Raw genomic sequence first — 20278 nt, 5'->3', positions numbered from 1 at the left:
ATAGGAAATTTTCTACATTGATCATTATGAGGAAGCTAGGGTAATTGTTATCACAACAGAATATATTTTTACTGCAATAGTCAGAGGCAGAATAATAAATTATCCTTTGGAATTCTTTGGCTCAACTCAAATGAAACCTGCTCTAGATAATTTAAGGAAAAAGATGAATACATTGGAAGAATGGCGAGGAGCTGATAGAATTAAAGGAAATCCTGAAAAGCCAGACCTTGGCTGGGACAGATAATAAGGCAACATTAGAATTTTTCACAGCAGGAACTGGGTTCAAACCAAGTCCTAACTGTGTTACTCTGAAAGAGAACCAGCCTGGATTGAAGCCCACGTTCACCCCAGGGAAATTGTGATTATCAGCCCTGCCCGATGTCCTGGAGCGAGAGCAGCTAGTGCTGCAAAGGAGAACAGAGGATCATACTGAGAAAGGAGGAGGGAAGTGTGACAAGCCAGCAAAACAAAAGAGCCCATTCCACTGATTGATTAAACAGGTCAAGGTAGGTACCTAATGGCAAGAACTCATTGAAAAGAGGAGTAAAACATCAATTCACAGAATTGGTATTATAACACATAAAAAGCATGGATTTTTAAAATTTTGCTTTTGTTTTATTTGTACTTAGATGCTTGATAATCTTCAGAATTCAGAAATATTTGTGGATCTAATAAAACCTGAGATCACTTCTTGCAGACAACTAAAACAAAAATTTGCAGATACAACTTTACACTATTCCTGAGCATTTTTTTGATAGGCAATATTGCAAAGCTTTGCAAGAGAAGAATGATCTCTACTTGCTTTTCCTAAGGGTTAGATGTATAAAAGGAGTAAAGCATAAGAATCTGATTTTGTGAATGTGTGAGTGCCCCATCAAAATCCCATGAAAATAAGCTTTCCTGGTGACCATCTCGAAAACTTTGAAAACTTTGGCAATTTTAGTGACTTTCCCATTGTTAATTCTCGCATTCTGAGTAAACATAGCATTTTCCTGCTTACATTTGTCATGTACAAGGTATGACTCTCATGCTTCTGTATTTTTTAAAGCAAATACGGTTATAAGGAGAGAGAGTTTTTCTGACAGAAACAAAAACTCAAGTGAAGCCATTCCTATATTTATGGTGTTTCCTCCCACTGTCTGCAGTTTATTTATGTGAATGTCTATGAGATGGTTTCCTTGGTAACCGAAAGGAGCCTGCATCTGAGGGGCTCTACTGCAGGCTCACACTTTTAGGCATCAATTGCTTTTAAAAATTAACTGTTCAATGGAATATTCAGTAAATACACATGGAAAACTAACACCAATTTTGTTATAGAATTAAAATCTTGCCGGTGTTTTTCATTTGGACATTTTAGCATCTTGCTATATCCTAGATAGTTGTGTAAAGATAGTTTCAATTCAGGGGAAATTTTTACTTATTATAGATGTCACTGTAAGAAGCCGGAGTTGTGAGGCAGTTCCTCTTTCCAAATTCATTTACAATTAATCGCAAAATTCTGCGATTATCACCTGAATGACATCAAACACTCAAATGTTTCATGATACCAAATCACAGAATAAACAAAATAAGACTTTATGTGCCTTTGTATGCCACACTGTCACAGGCAAAGGCTAAAATAAATGTAAGAGATAGTAAAAAATTGACTGATTTTAATAGAATCAAATATGTTGTAAACAGCAGCTGGTTATCATTGATCATTATCAAATAGTAGCAAAATGTCTTCATTCTGATTTCCAGCTTATCTATGTAGTCCTATTTCATATTGAAATTTTAAACAATATTTTCTGCTGAATTCTCTTTTATTCAGCTGTCACTTCTCTCTTTCATACCACTGTTCCCTTGACTCCCCCAGTTGACTATGTTTGTTACCTGAAATATTTGGTTTTAATGAAATTTTATATGCAATGCTATCACTTCAGAAATTAGTTTATATCACCTTTATGAGATTATAAAAACACAGCTTGCTACGGGAGCTAACCAAAGGATGAAGAGAGGTTCATGGGTGGAAACAGATAATGGCAGGCTTCTGTTTAACTTCTTTGGCATCTTAGCAGTCATTTTAATAATTCCATTATTTTTCCTATCTAAACTCAATGTTTCTGTGCAATTCAGGTAGTGAGCAATAAAACTCTGTCAATTTCACATCCCCCTGGTTTTTTCTGGAGTTTCTCTAAAATAGTGTAATCAAATTGACTCTGTTCCCCTTGCCAGGAACATTGGAATGACAGCTTGTCTAGTGTTTCTATGACGTCATCAGTTTCTCTTCCCACCTCCATCCCTTTTCATGACATGCATTATCATTGGCATGCCATGAACAGCTCTGTTAACATTACAGACTCTCTTTGCCCTATCCGTTACCACTGAATTAAATGCTTAAATCATGAGTACTACTTTCCTTCTGCAGCATTCATTATTCTCATTCACTGCCACTACCTTTCATGATTAACCAGCAGAAATTAAATGATGGAACAAACCCTCACTCAAATAAACACCCTTCCTGACTCTTGGTCTCTCACTCTTTTTTAAATCTGCTAAATTGAAATTATGCTTTATTCTGACACGGATATTCTCTCACTTTGCAAACACCTCCTCAGACTGAAATCCTGTGGAAAAGATGTAGTATTTTATTTATTTCCCAAATACTGGCTTTGGGGTTAGTGCATATAAGATTCCTTTTTCTTGATTCTCTAAGATCCAAATGTTGAGACAGAGCTTTTCTGTCATAATCTGGCAAAAGCTTATTGGCTGCATGTTCTTCTTCCATTCTTTCACTGATATGCCAAATAAATAACAATTTAAAATACCGGCATATGCTGAGATAAATTTTAAGAAGTCTGCAAATTCTATGCATTGGGTTCAAAGGTCATCATCTACATGATCCAGATTACTATTACATAAGTCCACGTAGAACTGCTTTATATCTGAATTCTGCCTGTGTTCATGTTGGCGATGAGGTTTCAAATTATTGTATTGTCAAGATATGCCCAGATAGAGGTTTTACGCAGTTTTTATCAGGAAGCATAGTTAGGGCACTGAGGCTTAAGGCATACAGTTGATGAATAGGCCAAAAACAAAAGAATCTTAGCTAAGCAATCTGTTCCCTGTTCAGGCCATGGATCTGATCATTTCAACCGGATCGTTGCGTGGATGTCTAGAATATACGCCAACCCATTTGTCTTGTTTCCTCTAAAGAGGTGACACCTACACTGAGACCCAGGGGAAGAGAGGGGTTTAGGTGATTTGAGCAGAGGTCCTGAGTTGAGAAAGGATTGATCATTGCTATGGAGCTGATAAAAGACCTCTGCATCAGGAGCAGAGTGAGCTGCATGGATAATATTACCAAATAGGCTGGGAGAAAGGCTGGGTCCGGTGTAAGCAGAATCTTATAAAGCATTAGGCAGTTTTTATTTTATCCTAGAGGACTAATAAGTTAAAGAAGGCTTTTAAATATTGGAATAGCTTTATCTGATATATGTTCAAAATATCACTTTGATTTTGGGAAGTGAGAGTGGAACCTGCACACTAAGAGGAGGCAATTGCAGGGCTGAGGAGAGATGGGATTTTGAGCTGGGAAGGTGAGAGTAGAGGTAGGAAAAAGTGGAGAGATTCCAGATATACTGTACAGAAAGAATTAATAGGGCTTGCTGGTAGATGAGATATTATAGTAAGAGAAAGGGAGGAACAAGATGACTCTAAAGCTTCCAGTTTGAGTAACTCCAAGGATAAACATATCCTATAACCCAGGCAGGACAAAGTGAGATATTATTAGGATTTCTAAGGGGGAAATCAAGGGCTCTGTTTTGGACTTAATGATGTTGAAGTGTCTGTAAGGTGGTAGAGATGACAAAAGGGCTATTGAGTACATCAGTCTGAATTTCACTGAACTGTCTGGGTTGGGTACATTAAATTTAAAAGTCATAAAGGTATAAATGATAGCTGATGCCATGTGCATGGATGGAGTCACAGAGGAAAGCATGTGAGAGAAATTATAAGAAGGCATAGACTAAATGCTGAGGAACTCCTAATTTAGATGCTGGAACAATAATGAGGAACAAGTAAGGAATACCGAGAAAGGGACAGTGAGGCAGAGGCGAAACTAGGAAAATGTGGCATTGTGAGAGTCAAGAGAGAGGATTCAAAGTAATCAATGGTATCAAAGACTGTGGAGAAGTAAAACCAAGTGAGAACAAAAGAAAAATTCACTGGATATGGAACGTGCAGACCATGGAGTTGCCTGGACATCATGATACAATATCCTGGACTTTTATTGTAAGAGTTTGTGTGGGAATCATCTTTAAGAGTTAATGGGATGTCAGAAATTGGAGATTTTGTATATAGACAATCCTTTTGTTCAGAGAAGTTTTAAAATTGAAAAGATGCTGGAGGGAAGATGTAACGTTATGAGAGGGTATCCTTAAAATAGGACAGAGTAGACCATATTTGGATCCTATGAATAATCCAGATATGAAAGAGATTAATGATGTAGGTCAGAAAAGAGATAACGGCAAGAGTGAAATCCTTGAGAAAGTTACAGAAGAAGGCACTCAGGGCCTGAGAGGGATTATTGAGCAAGTTTAAGAGAAGTGGTGCATACTGTTGTAATTGAAGGGACTGGGAATAAATAAGGTTGTCAACTGCATGTGTGTGTCCTGAGGAGGTGGGGTGGTAAATGCAGGTTTTTAAGGAGAACCAGAAAGAGAGAATACTAAAGAAACAACAAAGCATTTCCAAGAAATGTTGAAACTCTTTTGATGTTTTTTATCAAACATTTAAAGTGAAATTGCTTCGCTGGTTTTATGATGGTTCTTTTGAAATATTCAGATGCTCTCATGCAGTAAAATAAAAGGATAGTATTTGGTCTCATCCAGGGTTTTTGTTTGTTTGTTTGTTTACTAAGATATAAAAAGGAAGAGGGAGGTAAGGGAATTAGAGGCTCTTCAGGAGAGCAATTATAATAATTGAGCATGAAATATAACCTGGGCAAGGAGAGACATGAAAATAGGAGGAGGCTATTGATAGTAAGAAATTAATAGCATCAATGGATTGGGTATCTTGATGAGGTGGTAGCATTGTTGACATGTGGATATAAGAACAAGCGAGTTGAAAGATAATGGTGACAGTATGGAAATTGAACATTTCAAATTAAGATATTTTTGGTGATAAAAGTGTGTAAGTCATAATTATGAGAGTAGAACCGGGAACTGAACTGAAGTAAAAATTGTTTGACATCCAGAGGTACAGGATGGAGAAGAGGTACATGATGGAGAGACACCCATGTGGATTTTAGACTCACCAAGAAACATTAGGAATCAGGAGTTAAAGCCTTTAATATAAGGAGATGGCAAGGATGTTGGTATAGAACAGGATTCGGGAAGAGGGACAGCATGCCTGAAAGCATATGGGTCAAAGAGGAAGGACTTTTTTTCCCCCAGAGGAGAAGGAAGAGGAAGAAATTGTTTAGAGAAGGTAACCCAGAGCAAGGTGAACACTTTCCATGTTTTCTGCCTTTGTGGCATAAAGGGTCATGGAAGAAAACAAAAAACCCAGCTTCATATGTTAAAAGCCAGTTTTCAGTTAACATACAAAGGTGGTGGAAATATCTTAAGATAGGGTCGATGATATAAGGACTTTTACTAATAATAGTAATATTTACACATATTTTCTTGTACAATTCTCAAAATCACCCAGTGAAGTAGAAGCTATGATTGTCTCTATTTTACAAGTAGGGAACTTGTAGCGCTAAAATATTGAATAACTTTCCCAAGGTCACGTATCTATTAAGTGTTGGCGCCAAGATTCAAAATCAGGACATCTGACTCCAGATTCCGAGCTGCAAGTCCACCTGGCCCCAAAAAGTGAAAGTCTTGCTTTGACCTGGGGGTATTAATCACCAAAATAGGATGACATTGGGAGTGATGATGGATGAATGGAGAGGTGGTATTTAGAAAAGCAATTAAAGTAAATAGGAATGTGCGCCTTGATTGTTTCATCCTCAGAGGAGAACAGATGCAATCAGTTCTATAACTGTGTTTGAAACTGCATTTCTTTGGGGCAAGGATGTTTCTGGAATAGCCTCTCTACAAGTTGCACATATGGATGACTTAATCATGAAAACATGGGTAAAATTTGTAGACTGTGGTAGACATTTTGAGTTCTTGCCAACATCTCATTCTCCCTTCCTTCTTGGCCCAATGAGAAAGTGTGCTTCCAGCCTCCTTGCAATTTGGCAGAGTCATGTGACTAATTCAGACACATGTCCAGAGAAAGGTGAGAAGTAGGGATGTGTGATTGTCTTCAAAGGTAAGAAAATTGAGAGTCCCCAGGCAGGTTTTTTCTCCCAATGCCTTGGCAAAAATGGGGGTCTCATGGCCAAGGGACAAAGCAGCAAGATAAAAGTAGAGCTGCACAGTGGTTGCTGCCTTGGAACGCTGCAAGGAGGACAGCTGCCCTGTAGAGTCATCTCCTCTGGCAGGGGAATTATTGTGTCAAGCCACTGGTATAGTTTAACTGACCCTACAACACTCAGAAAGGGTAAGAGGAGGGACCAGTTGCAGAGAACAACATGGGCAAAGGCACAAAGGTCAGAATCAACAAGTAGATTCTGTTTAAAAATCTGTGGAAGAGGATTTTCTAACTCAGTGCTTCTAACTTGGTTTCTTCTCAGACCATGTGCTGTGCTAAAGCACGTTGTAAGTCCATTAATACACACTTGTTTTTGTAGCCTTCCTTTTTCATGAAGCACCTCACATCTCCAGAAATGACAATTTGAAAAATGCTTTTCTAAATCTCATTTGTTTTAGTGTGTTCGATCGGTATACTAACTCTACCCACAGCTCTTAGTTATCCATTCTTCATCAAACTTGATAAATTTATCTATCCAGAAAGATGATGAACACAGGTGAGGAAAACATTAGAATAACTCAAATTTTTATATGTTTCTCTCTCAGGAGATCCAGCCTACTTCAGGGAGCTTTTCAATCCATCCATCAATCCATGCATATATGCTAACTGACTGAGTTACCAGATCACAGAAATAAAAGATGCTAAATAACTAACTTCTCAAAGAGTTCCAAGGAACTGATTGCAATCCAGTGACAAGACGTTTGATTACGTCTAGTACATTGTCATCCAGCACTACAGTGGAAATTATTCCTACCAATAAGTGTTTCTTTTTGGTTGCCAAACACATAGTGAATTAAATTTATAACTTTTAAGTCTGTTAATGGACCACACTCATAGTCAATTTACAGAACCCTACCAAAACAAAAATTCATAGGCAAAAATATTTACATAGGCCTACGAATAACACTCTTGCTCATACTAAATTTGTGTTGTTTTTAGGAAAACATAAACACGCGGGAGGATAAAGCATATTAAATGAGTTGCCACAAGACCTGTTGGTGAAGGCCAAAGACACAGCTACGAAAGGGGAAAGTTTCTTCCTTCTTTCACACCAGACCGCCTTGGCTTGACTGTTCTATCAGAGGGGAGGATTTGCTAATATTCTTGATCAGAGATGGAGAAATGGGTTTGGCTAGGATTTCCCAAGTAAAGCTGGTTCTCTCTCATTTTCTCTCTTTTTCTCTATTTTTGGCAGTGCTAGGATTTAGAAATTTCTGGAATCATGGCCACAATTGTTTTTTCAAATTCAAAACTATTTCCTTTAGTTTTCCACTAGAATAAAATCCAAAGGCCATTTTAACGCCTATCAGGATCCCCACCATCACCTCATAGCATTTCCCATGTTTCACTCTAAGCTTCAGTTGTATCCAGACTTGCCAAATTTTCCCAAATTCTTTCCTACCTCAGATCTTTTGCTGTTCCCTGGGCTTAGAGTCACACAAGCTCTCGTTCAGTATTCTAGTACCCTGTTTATTTCACTTATAGGGCCTATAATTTTTGGAAGTTAATTCATGTGAAGCTTAATTCCTAAGAAGTTAATTTATTTATTGTGTGTCTTCCCCACTAAAATGTAAGCTCAATGCGCACAGGAACCTCACTAGTCTTACTTACGACTTTATCTTTAGAGCCTATCAAATTGTCGGTAGATGGTCAATCAATATTTCTGGAATGAATCAACATTTGTTGTCCAGGCAATGGCTCATAATGTGGATTGTTGGAGATAGCATTTTCAAAAAAAAAAATCCTCAATTTGAGTTTCAATTTTCAATTTTTCTTTCTTAAAAACATTAAAATTAAATAAATGCCAAACATTGCTATTGTTTACATAAGATTTTTGTTTTTCTTTTTTATTTTTGTTCTCAATATATTTAGCGTTTTACTTTTAGAGTAGCACTTTTATTAATGTGTTATTCTGTCACTCATGTATTTACTGGATCCTCAGTAATATTGCTATTACCAGCATTTACAAATGGGTAGAGAGCATAAAAATATGCATCATACACTAGTTTTAGAATGCAATAAATATTCTGTTATATAATAAATATTGCCCTTTCTCTAAAAGCAATTACATGACTATAATATTTGCTTAAAGCTTAATGAATGCTAATGCTTTTGACTTTTTATGACTTCTTAAACATGAATTTGAGCACAAGTCTTCTGTGTTAAACAAATGAATAAAACCAATTATTGAAACTTCTGGAAAAATCACTCAATAAAATGCAAATTTAAATGCATATGTGTGTGTGTGTAAATTGTATATGTGTGCCTACATATTTACTTTGTATCCATATCGTATGTACACATACATATAGATGAAGAAACAGAATGCAGGATTTCAAAGGCTGGTAAAATAGAAGACCTTTTGGGTCCTTTCAAACCTTGAAATACAGCATTTGATGAATCGGTTTTATCGCCTAAGAGTCACAAGAAATCACTGAGATCAAGTGGACATTTTCACTTGTTTGATTCAGTTGAATCTGTTTTGAAAACAGATTGAAATTCAACAAATTCACTCAACTGGATGGATGCCTGCTGCATGCCAGGCGGGGTGCCAGGTAATGAGGATTCCAAGATGAAGGAAGCATATGCCCTGCCCTGGGGCTTTTTATAATCTTGTAAATGAGACTGCCATGGCAAATAAATATATGCACTGTATCTATAATATGAAGAACATTTAAGGTTCAGACATAATAAATGAAAAGATGTCCACACAGAATTACTCTGCCTGTGAGGTAGGGAAATATTCTCAGAGAAGTTCGCCCAATGCAGCAAAGCTAACACTCTAATTCTAATCACTAGGGTGTTTCACTTCTCAATTCAGTTAATGAGATGCTCCATTTTACATTCAGATCTATCAGCCTAGCTATTATTTTTCCAAGGATTTGAGGTTATGATCATCAGTCCCTCCCTCCTCCAGTTCTATTCAATGTTACTTGCAGTCTCAGTCCAATTTGTGAACAAAGCTCACAAATTGTTAGAAGCCCCTTCTTCACAAGTGATGGATAGGTTAATCTTGCTGTGCCAAAATCCATTTTCAGTGTCCTAGGCTGTTGATTACAGGCAAAGCTGCAGTCTTTTGCTTTAATCCTCCCTGAGTTACTTTGGTCCATGTGACAATGCTTCTGGTTGAGTTTTCTCTTCCCACTACAGTTCCTACCTTGGGACTAGGGACACGATATTATGAGGCATCCATTTGCTTGAGTCCAAATAGGCTTTCTCTTTCCAGCTCTTTCCTTAACAACAACCCTATTCCCAGACTCTCAGCATCCTCTTAATTTGTAAAATTTGGAGATCATTCCAAAATAAAACAGTGTTTCCAACTTACCCTGATGTCTCTATTTCTAGAAAGGTCTGCTTAACACTCCACAATATGATATTGGTTCCACTTGAATGCCACATAATTTATAGGACCCATTTGAATATCAAGTTCAAGGTTACTACACCATCTACAACACTAATATGATGTATTGGTCATCACAATGCAAACAATTGAACACTCTTAACCTTGATATTCTCTTGACTTTCTCTCTCTCCCTCTAATCTGCTTCTGAGTTTCCAACATTCCCAAGCAGCTGTGTATGCATTAGTAACAGTCAGCATTCTAAAGGAACTATTTCAGGCATTATTAGGTAGGAAAAAAACAGAATATATATTACTTAATTACTTAAAATTTGTTCTAATAGATTAAGCTGTGTTAAACGATTCATATGTTCAAAGTACTTTTAATTTATTAACACAATAATAATACTTGAATACAAGAGACAAGTTGTAGACTTTCTTATAACTAAAATAATAATTTGACTTTTGGGAAATTTGTAAATCTTCTTGTGGATATAGGAATCAATTAGGTTGTGAGCAAGGTTTATTTTACTTGTTTGCTTGTTTTTGTTTTGTTTTTTGGTTACCATATCCTAATTCCTAAAGTATTTTGAGTACTAATGATGTTTTGAAATTTGGATTAAGATGTTTTCTTGTTAGAGAAAGTCTAGCTAACCGAGGAATGGAAGAAGTAGTGGAAAGAACTGGAAAGAACCTGGTTGCATCATGAGGTCTTTTTGTCTTCTCTGACTATTCTATGACTCTTAATCATTTGGGACTCACTTGTCCTTTTGGGAAACTAATAAAAATATGGGTTCTGTCTCCATAAAAATATGTAAACTGTGAGAGATTATTAAGCCACTGTCTCCCACCTTCAACCCCACCCTCTACAGTCTGCTTACTGATTGTGGAGCTAGAACTCAGACCACTGCCTTTCTGCTCTGTTGACTGTCTTCCTGTTTGGCTCTGCCAATACAAGATATCAGAGGGAGGCTGTAAGGCTAGAGGAGGAAGAAGAGACTTGTTCCTTCCTGTTGGCTTCACGTGGACTTCCTGTCTGCTTCACAAGGCCTTCCTGTCTGCTTGTAGTTTCTCTGAGCATCACTGCTACATTTCCTCATCCTGGTGGCAGCAGTTATTTCCATAGTAGCAGCTGAATCCAGTAGCAATTTTGCCAACAGTTGCAGAATCACTCTCATCTTGCCTCCCATGCTGGGACACCAGTTCAGCCCCTCCTGAGAGATCTGAGTTTCAGTTCTGAGGGCACTCTGCTCTAAACTTCTACGTTTTTGCCATTTTTCCCTTGTTTCCTAAATATTACTGCTTGTGGCTGTTTCTTATAGCTGCTACCTCCATGATAGGTACCTTGGCATTTTCTTTTCACCCTTTATACTTAGTTGCTAATTCCTTATATTAATTCTCTCCATTTGAGCAGCTGGTGGGGTTTCAATCAAATGGGTTCTTACTGATAGATAGCCTCAAACAAACAAAAATTTTCTTTAATTTTCAGGAAGTTAATTGATCCTAGTTTAAAAAAGTGTTTAACCAATAGATGTCTAAATCCGTGTGAGTTCTAAAATTCAGTGATTCTTAGAGACATATGATTGGTGGCATGATGAAGACAGAAAATGATCAATGAAAATATTAGTGAAAATGTGAGAAATAATTGTGAAGATGCAAAGTAATCATCAAGTCCATTCTGTACCTATTTTGAACAGAAATGGGTTATAAACAGAAAAGATTATTTATAAGGAGGTGGAAGAGAAAAAGGAAAATTTTTATGTGATGAAAGTGGGGGAGTAGTCTCGGCATATGGTCCGTAGGAATAGAGTACAGATTTTGACCAGCTGAAGTCAACAGGAAACAGATGAATGACAAACATAATATCGTCTCAGAAAGATTTTTTTTATAAATGCAAGTAATAGAGCTGCAGAATAAAATTTTTTAAAATAACCAGTTACCTGTAGAGTCACTTTTGATATGCCATAGTATTTCTTATCACAGCAATACAGTTGCTCAAATTTAGAACCCAGAATGGATTTCCTACAAGATTCTGGCAGTAATTCCCCCACCTCCATAACTGTCAGTAGAGTAATTGCACTGTCACTATTAGGAGGTTGTTATTGGCACATTGCTTTTATAATAGAGGAATTCCTGTTTGTGACACTTCAATTCTCCTAATCGCTTCACCTTCTCTGCCGGTAGGAAAAGAGTCACCACAGAGGTGTAGGGTTAGGGGTCAGAGGTTGCAAAAAATGTGAAAACAAAAAGACCAGCGCTTTTCCTCTGAGAGCCTAACTCCTAATAAGGAAGACAGAATCCAGTTTAATATAACTTGAATAAGCCTCATAAGGAAGTAAAGGGAGAAATTAGTGCTAGAATGAAGGGGGTACTTCAGTCTAAGGCACATGGATGATAGCACTATGAGCATCACCATTCTCATTCTCCTTCCAAATATGCCCTCGTTTCTGGGGACAAACTGCATCTTTGAATCATCCCTCTCACTGTTGCAACTCACTGTGTGACATCCATCTCTTCAAATTGTTTAGCACTCAATGGAATAAGAAGAACTAGTTTGGAAAGCTTTATTCTGCACTTTAGTCCATGTCACAGGATGGGGCTGAGTGCTGCATGGAACCATACTTAGGCTTGCACAATTCAAAGTGATAGTCACTAAATGTGTTTCTTCTTTTTTAACTATTATGCTGGTGAAAAAAATTTGAAATGCAGAAGTTTTTAGAGGGCAAACCTAATTGGTTTATACATGACTGCAAAGAAAACACTCCTCTCCTTCTTAGGTGACAGGGGAAAGAATAATGAGTTGATTTTATTATATCAGAGATTAGTTTAATTTTGTTTTATTTTTCCTCACTAACTGGGGAGTGGGTAGTGTCACCACTTTTTTTTTTTTTTTAATCATACTTTGCATCGCTTCCTGCCCTCTTTCTTGAATCAACTTTCTTGAGCCAACAGATTAGGTCTATGCAAAGCAAGATCCAAGTGCAGTCCAACATGGTCGCCTATGGACACTTGTGGTTATTGAAATTTAAGTTGAACTTAATTAATTTTTTTTTAAATTTCAGTTTCTCCATTGCAGTAGCTAACTTCAAGTGTTCAATAGCCACATGTGGCTAATAGCTACATGTTAGACAATAGACTTCCATCATCTCAGTGTTCCACAGGACATTTCCATCATCTCAGATAGTTCTGTTAGCGCACTCTAGAGCATCAACCCAATTACTATTCTATAGTGGCTTTCCTCCATTTTTCTTCTCTATGAACCTAGTGTGATGAAAATTAGTGCTTGTAACAGATTATTATTTTTCCAATTGCCACAGCAGTACTGCTGTGGGAGGGACAGAAGACTTCTTACTGCCTCAGGTCACATATTTAAGGCATTATAGCTGAAGAATTACATTGCAGAATGGGATACAAGATGTTTTCCAAGGCCTTGAAGCAGAAGATTCGGGAAGTGTTTGCAGGGACTTGCCTTATGAAGTAGTAGTGCCACCAAGTGTTGGGTGAAAGAGGTTCAAATTTTTGAAAGGTATTTGATGAAAATTCTGATTTAAAAGAATTAACCATAGTGGCCATTAAGTCTGCATAGGTTCCTATTTCGGAGCCTTATAGAGCATTATCACTTATCACAGGTTTTAGAACATAGTAGGATTGGATATAGATACAAACATGCTACACTTATGTCATTTTATATGCTCGATAAAAGAGAAAGAGCGTACCAATTTGAAACAGCTTGATGATTTTTGTTTTCTTCACCTTGGCTCAAGTATGCTTAGGTACTCTGCTCTGTGCAACCCTGAACTGCAATTATGTATGGCACGCATCTAAGAAAGAATGAATTTTCAAACATTGGCATTGCCTAAGACCTTCTGTATCCTTCTCTCTCTTCTTCACTCCCCTCAGTCCCCACCCTCTAACCTCCCTTCCTCTCCACCTTGTACATCACAGTCTGCCTCTGTGGAAATTTTTTCCCAAAATATGACGTGCATTTTATGACTAGAAATAAACATAGATTTAAAAAAGGGTGTTTTTAATTTTACGTGTTGTCTTTATCACAGAATGAGGGAGGAAAAGTCTACTGGTTTCTCCACCTTATTTATAACTGCAGCAAAACCCATTTTACTTGTCCTCTGTTGCCATGGTTACAAGCTTTTCCATTTCAACAGGTCAATATAAGCGTTCGGTTTACATAAGGTCACGGGTAATTCATCTCAGCATTGCACAAACAGAAAACCAGCTCTTCTCTCCTCTTTTTTAAAAATATTCTGTTAACCCCCTAAAACACAATTAGTTCTGGTTTCCATAATTTATTATTCTCATTCTTATTCTCTTGTTTGTGGCTTCATGCTTATGTTCCAATTCTCCAAAATAAGAAGACAGGTCTTGCCAAAAAAGCAACCTTAACAGTTCTGTGTAACACTAATGTCCTAAACTGGCTATTTTACTAATAATACTGCATTTATTTTACGATGACTATGTTCATCAAAGCTGGCATTTAATTAGAATTCACTTAAAAAGTGTAATATAGGTCAGATGGGAGAAATTTGGCCAAGTATTAAGACATCTACTGGGATATGGTTCTCATTGTTTACCAGCTACAGGTATGTTGTTGGTGTTTATCATGCCCACTAAAAGAGAAAAATGGAAATCACAATATTAACTGCATTGATGGTCTGCTCAGTTGGAATTCTGCTTCTTTGAGGGAAGACAAGATTCTGAGTTGGGATAACGGGAGAGAAGGCATGAGAATCCTTATAATGAGAGGCAGAGGGAAGATTATTCATTATGTGAGAACTGTGATTTCTCTGATAAACAGCAGCAGCATCAATATCATTGCTTCATTGGGAATATCCTATTCAATCTTTCAATTATTCTCATAGTTGATAGAATTTGTGAATTTTTCCGTTTTTATTCTGCAAATAAGCCTTCCTACATATCTAAAATGCTAATATCTTCTGAACACCCCTATCTGCTGTCATTACTACTACTTTCTCTTGACTTAGTTCAGTAACTTTCAAACTCTTTTTAACAATTGGGTCCAATTTTACAATAAATATTAGAAAGAATCCCAGTATATAACAGCAGAGATGCTGTGATTGAAATATAAGAAGGTAGTGGATGGAGGCCTTCAAGCTGTCCTTGTTCTGCATTCTTTTAATCTTCTCTGCTTCCTTCCACCAAGCTGGCCCCAAGTCAACTCTTTAGAGGTCTCTGAAAACACAGTCTCAAAGAAACAGCAGACTAGTGGGAAAAATATGAACTTTGTCAGACTTTGATTAGAATCCTGTGTCAAAATTTAGAAATTGTGTAACCACGGATGTAGCTTAAACTTGGTTATTCCTTGATAAACTTAGCTATAGGGATAGTGTACAGAATTAATGACATAATTAAAAGTGTTCCTAATGCATGTGGATGTTTCTTAAAGTTTACATTTCTGCTCTCTACGTTCCCCTTCCTACATTTGTGATTCTCACCCTGGCTGTGAATAAGAATTATTTGTGGATCTTTTTTTTAAATAGAAATGTCAGTTTCTGCTCAAAACCTGTGGATCAAGGATCCTCAGTGTTTGGACCCATGAATCAGATTATAAAGCTGCACAGTTGGTCACTGTTAAGAATGGCTGCTCTAACTTCTCATACTCAACTATTCTCTTCTATCCAAAGTCTAAGTGTTCATCAGCTCTGACTCTTTCCTTAAGCCCTTCTTGAGATATCTATTTGTGGATGGTAAATTGAACGAGAACACAATCTCTTCTAGCCAGAATATCTGGAGTCAAGTCTTGGTTCTACCATTGATGAGCTAACTAACATTGGGCACGTTACTTCTTTGGGTTCCAGTTGCCTCATCTGAAAAATGAGTTTGTGATAAGCAGCAAATGAGAACTTAGGTTAGTGCCTAGAACATAATAAGCAGTTAAAAATATTAAGACTTATTATCAAAATTACTTGGATATTCTTCTCTTTATCATTTCACATCCAACCTTGAACTCATTTTTTTCTTTCTTAAAAGCAAAAGAAAAATCAACAAAAGCCAAACACAGCTTCACTCTTAAATTTACATCATTTTTTAATATGACTATCATTCTACAAGTAATCCAGATTCAAAACTTCTGAGATATCTTATCCTTTCCTATTTAGCTCTTATTTGTCATAAGAGATGTGCTCTTATTACCTACCACCTACGGTACAGAAATACCCTGTTGACTGTGCTCTGGGCTTCAATCTCTCTCTCTTTAATTCCATTCTTTAAATCTGTCTCAGAATAATATTCCTAGGTAGGATATTTTATGATCATGTCACTTCCTAGCTGAAAGAACGTTTAAATGATTTCCAGTGCCTACCAAAAAAAACACAAATTCCTTAGCATAGACTTCAACATGATTCTAATACATGATTTGAAGAAGTAGAGGATGTTATTAGAGCAGGTAAGCAGCATTGCCATTTGGTGGGCAATCTGAAACTAAATGTTTTATAAAGTTATACTTCTTGATATCTCAGGATAGCATTAACAGGCTTCTTATGTCAGCAATAAGTGAGACATTTGTCTCTTTGATACATAATCAGAATTGTTTTCACTTTTATCTATTACTCAAGATTTGCTTACTAATAAAGCGGACTTATTCAACACCTCTCTAATTATGTTGTCCCTAGTTATATGGAAGTAGTTATTCTTTCTAATTCTATGAACTAATAATTCAATAATTTTGACTTCTGTTGAAATACTATACATTTTCTCTTTTATTGTTGGATTTATTGCCCTCAAAGATGAATGTCCAAATCTCTAGAAGAAATAATTGTACCCCTCTCTTGGAACTTCTACTGCATTTACTATATCTTACTGTAGTATTTATGACAACACAGTAACTTAAATGATTATGTAATTAACTTCTCCCACCCATCACAATTTTTAATTCATAATAATCCTTCAAAAATTATTTATTAAATGAATACATGAATGAATGTAAGAAAAATCTTCACATTTCCTTGAAATTAGTATATGTAATTTAGCTCTATTTTGTGCATTCTTCGGGTGAGGCACTAATGTACTATTCTATGTAGCCAGTATAGAAAGTATGGCTTTGAGGTAAGTTTAGTAATAATGATGTTGAGAAGCCTTTCCACCTTCATTTTACTTTACTGAATAAATTTTTTATATACAAAACATTCAACATGTAAATATAGATAGAGAAAAAAGTCCACACGTTTCTTCACCATTTGAGGCTTAGTTATAAGTCTCATGTAGGTTAAGTATATCAAGTATTCTCCATATGTATATGTCTTACACACGAGGAAATAGACCCATATACATATGCATACATTTGTAGGTATGTATATGTGTATGATATACATATACATTCATTTTTATTGTTATTGCTATAATGCAGTGTATGATAATTCTAGTCTGGACCAAAGGAAAATTATTGCCTAATTTCTTCCTATGTTTAAGTGCAGAATTCTTACTGATACAAAGAATTTTGTTGCTATAAATAAAGTTTAGAAATACGCAGAGGTATCTCCTATAAAAGTGTACTTAAATATAGATTAAAGATGTGTTCTAAAAGTCACTACCAGGGCTGGCCCCGTGACCGAGTGGTTAAGCTCTGGTGCTCTACTTCGGCGGCCCAGAGTTTCACCGGTTTGAATCCTGGGCACAGACATGGAACTGCTCATCAGGCCATGCTAAGGTGGCCTCCCACATAGTACACCCAGAGGCACTCACAACTAGAATATACAACTATGTACTGGGGGGTTTGGGAGAGAAGAAGAAGAAAAAAAAAAAGAAGATTGGCAACAGATGTTAGCTCAGGTGCCAACCTTTAAAAATAAAAGAAAAAAGTCACTGCCATCTAAAGCAGAGACAACGTCTCATTATTCTCCATCCTCTTACAAAGCTTATTTTTTTTCACTTTCTACTGCCTTACGTGATAGACTCTACTTTTAAACAGATTATTGAGTTACGATTGGCATACAATAATAGGCACATACATAAAACAGAGTATATACTGCATCATTCCATTTACGTACATGAAATATAAATTCTAGTTCCAAGAGTGGACTATTTCAGGATATTATCTGTTCTCCATGGTTATAAAAGAAAGTAACTTATTTTGGTCTCCTAAAAAATACATTTTTTAAGTGTATATTTTCAGATTTAACCTACCTGAAAAGAAGCGATTAAAAACAGATACACACTGTTTCTTCAAAGAGGCATTCAATCTTAAGCTAATAAAAAGGAGATAATATGATGTGCTTGTGCATTTGTAAGTGTATACGTGTATATTTTTGATTACTCACATTCCAAGTGTATTTACTTGTTAGGCAGCACTAGTGTGTCTTATTTGTAGATTAGGAAACAAAAAATGCATAAAAGTTGTCAATACTGGTGATCAGCTTAAAAGTGAGAGAGGTATTTTTGCTTACAGGTCTGTAAATTAGCCAAGACATACCACTTCAACCCAGTGTTAATCAGCAGTGTTGCCTGTAGGCTAGATTTTTAACAAATGTATGCCTGTTTCTTTCCCTCTTCCTTTTGTGAGTGTTGGAGGTCATTGAGAGGACGTGACCGCCAGTTGACTGGTGAGCTCGACCTGGGCAATCAGAGGCTCCTCACCCCCTCTCCTGATCTTGGAATGTATGTTCTGCTCAGCATTCCTACAATGGGAGTCATTTTCAAGGGTGCAGCCTTGAAAGAGTAATGTGTTGTTGAGACCATCTTGATGGTATACATAATTGAACCAAACTAAGGCCTCTACATAAACTTTTAGGATTCTGGCAGGTGGAGATCTACTCATCTTGCAGCTGCCCAAGACAAGCCTCGTATGTAAGTCCCCTTGTTTATTAAAGCTGCCACCTGCTAATCTGTGGTCTGCCTCTGTCTTTGGTTTCTCCTTGCCCTCCGTTTACAGGTGCCGGTTTTGGATTTCCTCTGGGAAATTCCTGAGTTTACAATGCAACAGTGGGGCTCCTCTTGCATCCAGGGACCCTAGGACAGAAAGTTAAACTAACAAGAAATCTAGGCTATTTGAACCCAAGTTATCTCGTCATTAAAGCCTGTGCTGTTCACTTATGTAAATCACACTGTTCACCAACCTGTAATTCAATGTGGAGTGAAATAAATGTCCTAAAGTACAAACACTTTACTAAGGGTTCCAAAAAAGGAGAATTCAGAAGGGAGGCCTAGGAAATACTTCATAAGTAATAGAGATACAAGGTGTTACAGCTTAAAGGAAACATAAAGATCATTTCCCATTTGTGCTTTAGCGGGGAACCATAGCTGATTCTAAAGTGAGAACCAGCCCTGCACTAAGGAGACCGTCTCAGCCGAATTCCAGGCTGAGATGGGTCTTCCATCCTTTTAGACATGTATGGATGGACTAGATAATTTTTATGAAAGGAGATTAGGCATCCATCCAGTTAAGTATCGTATGATCATATGATCTGTTCTTGGTCAGTAAGGAAACATTCTAGATTTATGCTATAGATTTACACCTTGGAATTGCTGAAGTCTAATACCTTTTAAAAGCTTAGTTTAAAGAAATCTTTATGAAAGAGTAAGATACTTTGTAGAATGAAGAGGGTATGGATAAACAATCAAAAGGCTATACAGATCACTTAACTTTATTTTCTAATTATATAGAGATAAAACAGCTCAGAAGGGTAAATAGCATGTTTAAGAACATGTTTCTAACCATATATCTAATTAAAGAAGGAGACTTCATGAGAACATAAGAATATTGGACTGGCATTGTTTGGGTTGATATTTAATGCCAGGATATGATTTCAACAGATGGGCATGGGAAAAAAGAATAGGATAAACCAAACAAAGTAGAAAATAATGTTCTTATTATGGGAGAGAAAAGAATAAATTGACCAGTAAACTCAAATATAGCTTTTTACAACTAAACAGAAAGAAAAATTTTTCTAGGTTGATATAGTAATGAAAAAGTAAGGCACAGGAATGTATGATAAATTAAGCGAAGGTATGTGCACGTGAATTCAATCTACATTAATGTGATAAGTGAGAAAAATAGAGTATCTGGAGAGCTCTCCATACAATTTGCATTTGATATGTGTTCAAATTTTACCTCTTGTTAAAAGATTTTACAATAGAAGTTCCATAATGAAAAGAGAAATTGAAAGTTTTAATATATATAACTTGGATTAGTATTCTAATTTAAAAATACAAGATTAGACTTGCTAGGTAATGTTTTTCCTCTACTTGAGTTGTATAGGCAAAGCATTTTCATGGCAATCTACTACTTTCAACCAGCTATTCTTTTGGGATATTTAAAAATTTCTAATGTGCTTGTTTTCATCTTGTTTTCCATATGTCCTTCACTTCTTTATTTTTCTTTTAACTGTGTTAACCAAATGGCTTACAAGGATCCACTTCTTAACCTTATGACGCCTTCAGTTGCTCACTTGATCCAAACTACTGATATTTAGGGTAAAAGAAAATCTAGTAAGGATAAAGATCTGATGATTATGTTTCACATTTAAATTAGTTATTTTTAATTACAGAATAAGCTCTATATAAA

At 36.4% G+C, this 20278-nt stretch overlaps 1 long non-coding RNA gene across 2 annotated transcripts in view; it reads left to right on the top strand.

The window, feature by feature from the left end:
- The window catches only part of LOC138919852 (uncharacterized), a 224250-nt gene extending 215632 nt beyond the window's left edge, over window positions 1-8618 (top strand). For both annotated transcript variants that reach the window (XR_011430402.1, XR_011430401.1), the window contains exon 6: window positions 7345-8618. This is a non-coding gene — a long non-coding RNA (uncharacterized lncRNA). The remainder of the gene's footprint in view (window positions 1-7344) is intronic.
- The last annotated feature ends 11660 nt before the right edge of the window (window positions 8619-20278 follow it).

Source organism: Equus caballus, chromosome 21 (genome assembly GCF_041296265.1).
Source record: "Equus caballus isolate H_3958 breed thoroughbred chromosome 21, TB-T2T, whole genome shotgun sequence".
In the NCBI taxonomy this organism is placed as follows: domain Eukaryota; kingdom Metazoa; phylum Chordata; class Mammalia; order Perissodactyla; family Equidae; genus Equus; species Equus caballus.
The sequence above is the reverse complement of the archived record's forward strand: the minus strand, read 5'-3'. Positions and strand labels throughout refer to the sequence as shown.